Here is a 13,337-nt window from a genome sequence, read left to right as displayed (position 1 = left end):
TTATGCACTGCAGTTGTTGTTATGGTACGTGACGGGGAAAAGGTTGGGCTAAAACGTGTTTTTAAATGGCTCCAACAACATCAAGAATGTGATAAATATCACAAAAACCCGATCTAAACAGCGATTCTGATGCACAGCAGATTTGAGAGAAAATGTTTACCTCTTGTGTTTTAATCCAGTGGGATTCACACTGGAGGAGGTAGGGTGGCCTTAAATATATTTTTCTACTCTTTTGAAATGTGCAGTATGTTCATGTGCCTACATGTGAGCTAGAATGTAAGAAACCGTAAATCATTAGTAAAGCCAGACATGGGCAGGTTTTCCTTTTAGCATCAGATTTCCTTGACCAACACGTCTCGGTTTAAGAGAGAGTGTTAAGTCATTTCTGAAAAACACTTGCTGTAGTGTGTGTGTGTGTGTGTGTGTGGTCAAAACATTAATTATGCTGGCTCAGACACGAAGGCACCGTCCCTGAGTCTTTTGTCAGAAATTCAGATTACTGCAGCGTGGAGGACTGTTTGGTTTCTCGCCCTGGTTGAGACGCGTCTCACTGAGGTGAGGTCTGCAGAGCCTTGGCGTGCCTTCAGATGTTCAAGCACACGATTGGCTGGAGCTGCGCTCCCCTCTCTTGGTGATGAGAGGCGACCTTGGCTCAGAGCGAATGGGTTTGCCTCTTTTGTTAAAAAGCTTTAGCTAATGAGAAGAAATGGTTGCTGGGCAAGATGCTTCCACGGAAGGCTCAGATTTAGACTTGCAGCGCCCTCTGCTGGACATTCTGAGTCACATTTGTATCTCGCCCCAAAACAACTAGGTGTAATGTACTTTTTGAGTGTGTTTAACAGATCTTCGTCCTTTACAAAGGCTTTTATTGAGAATCAGTGAAAAGATTCCTGTGTAATCCCAACATATAAATCCGTTGTTTGGCCCTCGTATTGCAGCATTTAAAGGCAGGTTGGCTTTTCCTTTTTACAGACAGGGAAAGCAATGAAAGCTTCGTCTCTATCAGAGCTTGTTAGACTTTTATTTCTCCCTGTTTGTGGGCTTTTACGTATCCTAATGTGTGCTTAATGTACTTTTGCATATTCAAGACCTCACTCTCGAACTTAACAGATTCCTAAGAGTGGGTTTTCCGCTATTTGTTTTCTCTTCAGACCCCATGCAAGTACACTCGAGGTCTGTGACGATAACAGTGTTTGTAAATTTTTAACTTAACTGCTTTTTGCTTAATGTGAGACTCACATTTGTGTGTGTACTACACTCTGACTGTAAAACATCCAAACGGTATTAAATGTTTTAATTTTTTTGACTTTTTTTCTTAACCTGGTTTGCATCAACAACACCACGAAAAAATAAAATTGTGACTAAAACAAACATTGTTTTTGTACTTTTGCCTGCTTGCCCGTACACGCCCTTGTATCAATGGTTACTTTCCACCTTTCCCCGGATCCACTGATTTCCCTCTTTCCTATTCATTTTCTCTCCCTGTCCTAACATTTTTAATCACAATTTTATTTTTTCTCATTTTAACCATTTTTAAAGATTTTTGAAATTTTTATACTTTCATTTTTAAAAATGTATTTATTCTGTGAAACGCCTCGTTATTTTTATCTTGAGTGGTGCTATATACAGCAATTTAGCTTAACACTAAACCACATTTAATATCTTGAATTTTGTTGTTTTTCATTTGGATGCCTCATGCTGTTGGGACAACGCGTGTTTGGAGGATCTGTAATGTTCTGGCAACAGTTCAGACCAGGGGTCACCAACCTGGGGCTCTAACCTTTAGACCTTTGGCTAGAAATCATTAAACTACACTTAAAATAATTACACAAGATGTTGGAGTCACTACTGCATACAAAGTAAAATGCACTTAAAAGTCACTATTGCTTAAGACAAACTAGTACAGAGTATTTACAAAATTACTTGAGAGAGTGTACAGTTAACCAGCTTTGGGGTTTTTTCATTGAACGAACACAAAATGACTTCATTTTTAGATCTAATATTTCTGTTTTTCGAAAGTGAAAATAAATCCTGGCATTTTTTTAACAGGTGTGGAGCTCTGAACACACATTTTTAAATTATTTCAAATTCTAATCGGTGACTTAAGTTTTTCATGCAGGCAGAAAATGAAAATGGTCTGCTACACCTATCTCCTGCTTTAGCTTATGAGACTAAAGGGATAGTGAAACGCTAGGGTTTGAAAAGCCTGGCAGATCTACATCACACTACCACTTAACCAGTGGCAGCTCATCCATAGGGGGCGCTAGGGTGCCACCCCACCAGTTTCGCAGGAAAATCGGAATCACAAAATATTAAAATAGATGAAAATTAAACAATTTTATACATCATACAGTCTAAGGGCTGTGTATAATCTGCATTTAAGTGTATTTTAAAATGTTATTTCGGACTTACCACGACTGAATTGTCTTGTGACATATTTTCTGTTCCTTTTCGGGCGCGGCAATCTTTACTATAGATCCACGCTATAACAGGCTCACGTGCGTTGGGTCCTCCTCCAATACAAAGAATAGGAGAGCCTTTGGGCACAGAGGTTTGCCATCGCAACAAGCGCAGAAGACCAGCCAGGCAGAGTCTCAGCTAAGATCAGGATGTTCATCCAAAACAGTTCACTGTTCTTTTTTTATTTTTATTTTGTAGCTTATTGTAGAGCAGCTGAGTACACCTCGTGGAGTTTTTTTATACAATGGAAAACTGGAAAATGATAGAATGCGGATTCGGAGATTTGTAAACACTAGCAGGTAAAAAAAAAAAGAAGGGCCAAAACATTCAGGAACCAGCTCAGTGTGACATTGGGACATTGGATTACACAAATAATGTGGATATTTTTACTGTAACATGGATTATTATGACCATAATCCCCTCTGGTATTAATATAATGTATTTTTGAGTTGAATTGAATCGAATAAACCAGCTAAGCTAAAACAGAATTTGTGCTTTTGATTTCATGAAATTAGCTTTGTTTTGCTTTTCATTTAGCAGTGTGTTGTCATTGGTTGTTTGTTGAGGTAGAAAATGTGGATTCTATCATTTAGATTAGCTTCTTCCTGTTAAGTATGTCACATGTGCAGTTTACATTGGTGACCATTTTTTTGGAAAATCTTTGTTGCTGGAAGGGCTCGTGGACCTGGTACCAGTCCGTCGGGTTCAAGTTGTGTGATACATAAGAATGGTCACTTGGCGTCCCCTAGTGGTGATATGTGGTTAGTGCATCTGAAAACTGACTTGCAAAAATTCACCCCTCCAAAAAATAACGTTAATAATACACCAACGGCCACTGCACCTCACATTCATGGACTCAACCATTTAAAATCGTGATGGGGAAGGCTGTTGTTTTAGCGTCCAGCAAACGGCAGAAAATGTTAATCGTTAGCATTTGCAACTCAACCACCACACAGGCCTGTGTTTTAAACATCCATGCCTCAGAGCAAACGGAGTCAGTGATAGAGTCACTTTGCTGTTATCCAATCAGAAGAGAAATGTCCAAATATCAGGAAATAAGACCCCTGCTGTCTGCTGGAGCAGACTTGTCCATGCTGATCATTGACATTTCTGAGCTTTTTTTTTTCCAAAATAAAAATTAGAAATGGTCTATTTTCAAAAGGTCTTGTAACATTAAACATCTTAGACTGTAACAGTTGCAGACGCCTGGTTCAGACAATTCAGTTTCCTTTTTAATGTCACATTTTACTAATAAAAAAGGTTTCTTGCTACTTTTCTGACTCTTAAAATGGCCAAGTTGCACATTTGAATCAGTATTCTGAGTTCTCACTCCTTCCGTCTGTGATATATATTTTTTTATTTTCTGAAATGCTTTCACCAAATTGAAGCAGTTACTCAACTGAGTTTTAATTGAGAGGCACTTTTCAAAATGGAAACATCAGGACATTCTCCTTTGAGAGCAGAACCATCATGTGCAATTACATTTTGTTGAGCTGGAATGAGCAGAGAGTTCGTGCGTCCCTGGTGTTTTGATGAACTGCTGGTAATTCTGAAAATAACCTGACGGCCAGGATAGCAGCTGGTGTTCCACAAGATTCGTGTAGCTGTGGAGGTGAGACAAACATCAGGGAGGATTTAGATTTATTAAAGTGGGTTTAGGTGAAAAGATTAGCTTGTTTTAGAAAACTTTTTTAATGACTCAAGTTTAGAGAAATAGTATTGATCAGCTTGTCACTGTGTGGTTCAGTGAATTTTAGATTTTTCTGGAATCTTGGTCTCATACCTATGATGATCCCATCGTATTCACATATAGGATGCTGTTGCTGGAAGTGCGTTGGCCCTCAGAGTGACGCTATTTTTACTTTAGAAACCAGCCCTGCCATTCTCCTAATCTGGCAGTGTTGTTAGCTTTAGCTTAGCATAAACAATGTAAGTGAATGGTAACAGCTAGCCTTTCTATTATTCAAATTTAAAAATGAGACATACTTTCATAAACACAAATGTACAGCCACTAGGCTTTTACCCGGGGCAGTGTGCAACAATTAAACATGGCAGATGAAGCCTTTTGTGGTCGCTGCATCATGTTCTTGCACTTTGCAGCGGCGGTTTGAAGCTGTGCTTTTGTCTAAATGTAATCCCAAGTCTAAAACAGCTCCTGCAATTTCTTTGTGTTACTTAGTTTCATTTACAGGTGATATGATTATTGAGATCACCAAGTTAAAATTTACACAAAATGCTAGCTGTTACCATTCACTTACATTGTTTATGCTAAGCTAAAGCTAACACAATACTGCTGGATTAGGAGAAAGAAAACACTTTTTTCCACTTGTCTAACTCTGGGGAATATGACAACAAACTGAATTTCACTTAGAGGTGGAAAATCCCTTTAAACATACATGATATACACGTGTTTTACTTTTCACAACCACAGTATTCCCAAACATTAAAAAAAGACCAAACAAGTTCAGATTCCTTCCGTCTTCAGAGGCATCACAGGGGTTCCGAAATGCTTCAGCATCATTTATTTTAGGATGCTTGTTTATGTTTTCTGCCATGGCTGGCTCACATAATTCACCTGTTGCTACCGACATAAAAGCGACTCAGATTGTGAAGTTGGTTTAGCTGTAGGTAGTTAGGTTAGTTTGGCTGATGGTCATCTCAACACAAACACCATGAATGTAATTATTTCTGTAACACGTCCCAAAGCTTTAATTGATTCTGAATAAAAAAAAAAAAAAACAAAGACAGAACAGTGAGGTTTGCCCATTTTGTTACAAACTTTTTATTAAGATTTTCAGTTTATTTCTATTTTTCCTCAGTCTGGTTTCTTTTTTGCTCTTTACAGTAGTTGATGTGCAATTATCTTTATTTCTGGGTCACAGTTAGGAATTCACAAAGTTATTGGCACTTGGAACACATGAGGGAAACACTGGCATGTACACAGGGTGGGGTGGGTGTTATTTGGGTGGAGGTGATTGGGTTGAAATCTGGGATGTGTGTGTGTGTGTGTGTGTGTGTGCGTGCGCGCGTGGAGTGGGGGTGAGATCAGGTATCTTCTTTGACATCAGTGGATGCTACTGCATTATCTTTTTAAACCGTTCAAAAGCAGCTGTTAAAACTTTTTCATTTGGGTTATGAAGAGTAAACAAAGTATAATACCTCATGCTGGAGTGCACACCTAACAATCAAACTTTGATAGCGCTTCTATTTTATAATATACAGTCTAGATATTTATATATTTATAGTGCGGTTTGAGGAAAAACAAGAGTTCTGTAGGATATATTCACCCAACAACACCAGAGACAAGAGAGGAAGGAAAAAATAGTACTTGATGGTTGCTGTGATGGTGACGTGCAAGCCCCGCCCCTTCTGCTGCTCTGTAAGCATGATTCTGAGGTAAGACTGTTGGACTCTCGGCTCGTGTCCTGCTTAATTTATTTTTGTAAAAACCCTGCAAGTGTATGTAGTTGAGCTGGCCGAGAGCATCTGCTGAGGCTCTGCGGTTCGTTCCTGAAAAAACAAAAACAAGAAAACGATGAACCTGCTCGTTATCGGCAGCCACAGCAGTTCAGAAGCTGCTCGCAGCGCTGAGATTAAGGTCTGCTATGGCTGAAAGCTTCCGAGGTAAACTGGTATTTTTTTAACCATTTTGTTTTAAACTGCATGAGTGACTCAAAGATGCACACACACCTCCTGCATCCTGAGGCTCTGCAGGTGTGGGCGAGTGCTTCTGCATCTCAGAGGTTTGGCTGTTTTGCTGTTATCTATACAAACACAGCGTATATAGATTATAAATATAAATATAAGTGTGTGTGTTTTGTCTCTGGTGTGTGAGGAGGATGTGGAAATAAGAGTAAAACGATGGAGAAAGAAAATCAACCACTCACTCCTGGAGGAGTGTGAGGGAACCTGGGAGACTGGTGGAGGAAGTCAGGATGAGGAAGAAGGCTGTAAAGCAGAGTGAGAGGGATGTGAAGGGAGGGGTCGTTCTGTCTCTGGGTTTGAAGCAGCTGCTGACTCCTCCTGGTTTGGAGCAGGGTCCCTACACGGGAAAGTGAAACTTGGGAGAGATGCTCGATTATCTGATTCACTAAAAGGTTTGGTTAACTTTAATTACCGAAAAAAAGAGTTTACGCTGAAAAGATGTCAGATGAATTCTCTCTTCTCTCTGTTGTGTGTGTAGGGACCCTGTCCACCCCCCCCCCCCCACCCCACCAGGAGGGCGGGGAGGGCCTCTTACAGCTCGTTCAGTACAACCTTCATCTTTTCTCTTTTTTACAGTAAACAGCAAAATGTCTTTTAAAGGAATTCAAAAAGGCAACAACAGTACAAAAGGTAAAAATCCCTCACTTTGCCCCGCCCCCAAATAAACAAACAAACAAAAGAACAGTCTCAACTAACGCTGTCGTCCAAACCACAGACAGGAAGTGACACAGTGAGCGTGCTTAGAAAGGTGCAGGGGGGTTCAGCTCTATAGGACAGCCGAGTGCTTCCCCCAAAAGGTGCTTTTTGTTTTTTAAAGATTATTCCACTCTCGACAAGTCACTTCAGTCCCTTTCTGTGGATCGGCCTCTAGGACAGAACCAGGAGGGAAACGGGACCGACCGGAGGATGGGGGACAGTCAGGAACAGGATTTCTAATCTCACAGTCCACTCACAGCTTCTTTTTGGTATCAGGACTCACCAGCTGTGGACATTTTGGAGGATTAATGTGCTGTGTCACATTTATTAAATGAGTAGCAGAAGCCCCGCCCCCCTCTCCAGGTGGGCGTCTGCTGTTAAGGTGCTCTAATGAATACAGTGATGGACTCTTGTTTACAATCATAACTCGTGTGGAATCGCCGCTCACTGGGATCGTTTGACCTGGTGGTGGGGGCTGATGCTGCAGTAGTGGGATTCATCCACCAGGTGGCGTCTAACGAGGGAAGTCAAACATTCAAGCAGCAATAGCTTATTCTTGTAAAGGAGATGCTGGTTTAAAAACCAGGTCAAGTAAACTTTAAGTCGCAAATCGTTTAGAGTTGAGTCAAATTTTCACCACAAAACAGATTTGGCTAGCTACAGGAGATTTTCGTTTGTCCGAACCTTCCATCCGTTTTGTTAGTCGGCCTCCTGATCCCGTCCTGACAAACGCTGTAATACAGTTAAAACAAAACATCTGGTCCAGCATTTAATCTCCCCCCCACCCTCCAGCCCACAGCACCTCAGTCATACAACAATTGCAAAAATATGTGGTTCTCTTTCTCTAAACTATAATACAGTTAGCCGTCTTTCTCTGTAACATTTTACACAACTTGGCAACTACGTGCGGGTGTTAACGAGGAAAGATTAGTAGCAACTCCTTAAAAAAAACTACAGTGCGCTAACTCAAATGTTAAAAAAAAGGCTAAAACACAAAAAATATACACTGTAAAATAAAATCCATAGTAAAAAAAAAAAAGCTGTTTTGGCGCCACCCACAGATTCAGCAGCCGTAAAAAGGGGCGAAAACGGATAAAATGAACAATGAAACTCAAGTATTTTAACATCATGTGGTCCTTTTTGTCCTGTAGCTCAGAAAGTCGAAACATTTGTTGTAACAATCATTTGCTTATTTTCTCTGTAACACTTAAAAACTGCATTCATGGGTGAGTTTCCAAAATGTTCTACAGGTTTTCTCACTTTTGTGTTGCTGGACTTTTGTACGTATAAAAGTTGTTTGAAAAATTCCATCTCAAAATAGTCACAATTCTCAATTTAGTTCGAGTTAGCCAAAAAGTCCAAGAAATACGAGACAACTTCAGGGGGAGTTGGAGACCATATTGAAACTAAAATAAAGGCAAATTGAGACTTGAGACATAATTAAGAAACTTTATGACTAAATTATGACAGGAACGTTTGCCCAACTTTCATGCTAATGTTGCATTTGGGTGTAAGAACTTATCGATACACTAAAATATCGCAATATTTTGTTTTATGTAGATAAGAAAACATTGATATGGCAATATATTGTGATATTTTTTCCTGCAAATATCGATATTCAAAAGCCGTGTATCAAATTTTTTGGAAGAGCTTACATGCAAACATTTGTGTATTTTCCTTTCTTTTGGCGCAATCCAAACGCTGACCACTAGTTGGCAGCAGTGTGCAATAGGTCAATGAAATGTAAATTCTGCTGTTATGGTTCAGATACCTCAAGTTAAACATGTTACATATCAGTTTGGACTGTTTATTGAGTTTTCCTACAATAAATTCAGTCAAAAATCGCTAATATCGTCTGACTGAATTTATTGCAATATATCGTGATTATCGTATTGTGATACATATCGCATCGCCAGAATTTCACCAATACACATCCCTAGTTTTATGATCCTAAATTGATATTTAAAAGTAGTGAATTGATTTTTGAGAATTTACAAGCAAACATTTACTGTATTTCTTTTGAGTGGTGCAATTCAAACTCCGACTGCTAGGTGGCAGCAGCTTTTATCACCCACATTCTGACAAGATGAGATTTCGCGATAACTCTGGAGATGTCTTTGAATTATATTAAATCCAGTCTTAAAATTGCGTCATCTGGCTTTTATCGCAGTATGTTATATCCACTCCCATGATGTGATGTTCATTGTGACATCAGATTTTTGCCACTCCTAGTTATCTCGTAAATGAAACTGTCTCAGAAGTGTTGCACGCACCGAGTCCATTTGTTCATTTTCTCATACATTTCTCCAACTAGTTGCAAACGGCTGTATCCCCGTGCGTTCCTGGCTCCAACTATTCGATTGTGACCTTTCCTCAAACTTAAGAAAAGTAAACTGACTAATAAAAACTAAACTGCTCATTGGAAGTAAAGCAAGCATATTTTCGAAGCTCTGGCCCATTACTAGCTAATGGACTTTGGACCTCCGATCACAAACGTTCTTTGATTTAAAACTCTTTACTGTGGATAAATAATCACTTTTCTAACATTCCAACTTGTTTTTGTGTGACAAAGAAAATCAACACTGAGGTCTGGTGCTGCCGCAGCAGCTCCACCCCGTGGTTCCCATGTCAGCTCACGTTCTGTAAATCACACACATCTCTGCCCTGCTACTACATTTACACACATTATTGCTTTTTACAGTTAAAACTCAGATTATTTTCACTACGGTTGCTCTGAAGACTATCATTTTCCTTCAGATTGCTTCTGGTGTTCAGCTCACGGTACCATCACTCAGGCGGAGGAAACGGGTAAATATTTACATCTGGACCCACAGAAGAGAAGCAGCGACTCTCACTATGAATCACTGACAAATATCTGATTTAGTTGGTCTTTCCTGAACTCTGATGGTCATATTAAACTATCTGAGGAGTGTTTAAATGCTGTTTAAGATAAAGGGAACGGGTGACAATATTTCAGTGGGGCTGGGGATCTACGTAGAGACAGCCACCTCCTTCTCTGCCTCCCTGTCATCAGCCTCTTCTCTCGCCTTTGTCTGGATTGAAGCTTTGCTCGTGTGACGGCAGAATGCCGCAATGCCTCATCCGTCCTGGGAGATTCCTAACAAACATCTCCTCCCCTTCCGCTTTAAGACTCCAGTCTGAGATAATTAGAATTACTTATTAAACCCACTTGGTCAGTTGGTTCAACAATCTGGTTGATATTCACCTCAGGATTGGCTGCGTCCCTCCTGGGAACGTTTGTGATTGGCCGGCCACGGCAGCGAGCGGAACATAAGGGCAGACTTCCTCATCAATAGTCTGATTATTAAAAGGTGCAGTAGGCACAAAAACCATCAAACAATCAGCTCCTCATGCACCAAGCCCCTGATGTGGCTCATCTACGCCCAGCGACCTTCAGATTTGCATTCAAATTGCTTACATATATGCACACACACACACACACACACACACACACACACACACACACACACACACACACACACACACACACACACACACACACACACACACACACACACACACACACACACACACACACACACACACACACACACACACACACACACACCAGCAGCAACCTATTTGGCAGCCCCATCTGTTGTGGTAGACAACACACCCACTCACACGTACAGAGGAACACATACACACACACACACACACACACACACACACACACACACACACACACACACACACACACACACGAGGAGAGTTTGGCAGGGATTTGCATTCTGTGAGGAAAATGGAGTCGAGACAGAAATGAAGCAGTGGTTGGATGGAAGACGATGGTTCACGTAATGAAGCAACAAGGGACTGTTTAGCTCTTCTCTCTCTCTGTGTGTGTGTGTGTGTGTGTGTGAAGACAGATTCATGTATATCTGTGGAGAGGAACAATGAGACAGAGAGAGATGTACACAAAGAAAGACGAGAACAGACGGAGGATGAAGACGGAAGGAGATAAGACTGCAGTCGTGTTGCTGTCCCATGCAGAAACACGGGGTGCTGACCAGACTGGGACGAGTTTCCAGGGAAGGGATCAGAATTATAAAACGTTCCCCAAAAAGGAGGGACAGAAGTGCTTAAAATATACTTAAATGAGCTTTATTTGAATTAAAAAACACACCCAGTAACATAAATGCTGCAGTTAAAGACGCAGCTGCAAAATACCTGCAGCTCAAATATGAAACAAACACACAGACTGTGTGTGTGTGTGTGTGTGTGTGTGTGTGTGTGTGTGTGTGTGTGTGTTTGTAAAGCTGGGGAAAAGAAAGGTATGCTGCGCTCTTCGGCAGGAAAAAAAACAAACAGCCACTCATCTCAACCCCTGTGCACATACCACCCACTTTCACTCTCTCACACACACACACACACACACACACACACACACACACACACACACACACACACACACACACACACACACACACACACACACACAGTGACAGACATGCGCAGTTGCTGTATGAAGCCAGACACACGTATGCAGCACATAGATCGAGACGCAGACCAAGCCAGGAGCTTTACACACACACACACACACACACACACACACACACACACACACACACACACACACACACACACACACACACACACACTGTCAGAGCTCTTTCAAGCGAGAAGGCAGACATTAACTTGCCATAAATGGAGATAGAGGAAAGGGAGATTGCATACATACATTAATATGCCCATTAAACCCCCCCCCCCCCCCACACACACACACACACGTCAGCATGCATGCATTCACACCAAACCATCCAAGCATTGCAGCTACCCCCCCCCCCCTCTCCCCCCTCCTATTCACTCGTCCCTCCTCTGTGGGGAGCTTGTCCTCTCTTTCTGTCCCTGTTTCTCATTGCTGTCTTCGCTGGTTTAAGGCAGCACCTTCATATTTACTGGAGTTAAACTGTACTTTTTACTGACAGTTCATCTAAAGAAATGTGCAACCATCCCGTCTCCTCCATCTTTGTACCGTGAGATCTTTTTCCTAAAGAATTTTCTCTCCTGCGTGTCTCAAGCTCAGTTACCTGTGTGCTCCCTACTTTGGTCTTTACATGCTCCTCTTAAGGGACTAACATCCATTAGCAAAGAAAACAACAACAACAACAACAACAACAATGATGATAACAACAAGGAAAGACATGGAAATATATAAATATATATAATAATAAAACACATTTCTCCCGAGCCCGATCTTAGAGGGAAGTCTACGCTTTTTAACACTGATCAACAAACTGTTGGGCTGGAAAACACCTGGAAAGCTGCTCTTTTCCAAAGACGTTTCAACACGTCTTAGAACAATGTTGCTGTGGTCTTAAATCAGGAAACGTTTAGCAGTTTCAGTCTTTACCAGGTGACAAATGTTTGATGCCACACAGGCGACAATAAGACGCTTACAACAAATATTAACAGAAAGAAATACGAGGGCGATTTTGAGTCCGCGTTGGATCGTAACGAATGAACTGGACTGATTTTGTCCCTCTAACAGTCAAGCTATTCCTTTTGGCAGATTCGATTTCAGACGCAGGAGTGAAAAACAAAAATAAAAGAGTTTAAATGAAGGATCTGAGCTTCCCGGTGCACTGCTCTGCTTCTGATTCTGTCAATATTCACCTGACCCAGCTTCCTCTCGCGTCTGATCGTCGTTTCCGCCCATAAACTTCCAAGCAGTGCGGAAGATTTTCTCTCTCGTTCTTTTGGTGTAGCTCTCCTTTTCCCCCCACAATGCTTTGCTGAGCTGTGCAAGACGCCAGAGCCCGAATGTGACGTCTTGTTTTTATTAGCTCATCACGCCAAACGATGAATGGATCCACCGAGCGTGTGTGTGAAAACCCGCCGTCTGACTTCCCGCTCTCTCTGTACATCACAACCGGGCCATTCAACACACACACACACACGCACACACACACACACACACACACACACACACACACACACACACACACACACACACACACACACACACACACACACACACGCACACACACACTCAGCTGCTGTTCCCTGCCAACTATTAGCACTTGTAATAATAACAACAAACAGCAGTTTGGATGAGCTGAGCTGATGACGGGCAGAAGGAGTGAGAGTGGGCGGTAAATGTCGATACTAGCTAGAGTTCTGCTACTTTTTGTTTCCTTTTTTGGATTTTTTCCCTTTTAAATAAAAACATCTCTCTTCTCCTTCGATAAATACAAAAACTTAGTTTGATTGTACTCAAACCGCAGGAAACGACACAGTGCCTTTAACTCACGTAAACTCCTAGACAATCGTCTGCAACACAACTCCTCTCCTTCAGGAGCCTTGGCTAGCAAGAAACTCAAAAGTAAACAAACTTAATTGTTTTAAGGGTTACTAACGGGAAGTTTAGGGATTTTAAAAATGAGCCAAGTGTGTTTGCTGCTTTTTCTCGTTCTCTAAAGGGGGGGGGGGGGGGGGGGGGGTCAGGCGGCGCTCCA

This window comes from Nothobranchius furzeri, chromosome 4, assembly GCF_043380555.1.
Source record: "Nothobranchius furzeri strain GRZ-AD chromosome 4, NfurGRZ-RIMD1, whole genome shotgun sequence".
Lineage (NCBI taxonomy): Eukaryota > Metazoa > Chordata > Actinopteri > Cyprinodontiformes > Nothobranchiidae > Nothobranchius > Nothobranchius furzeri.
Note: the sequence above shows the minus strand (reverse complement) of the source record.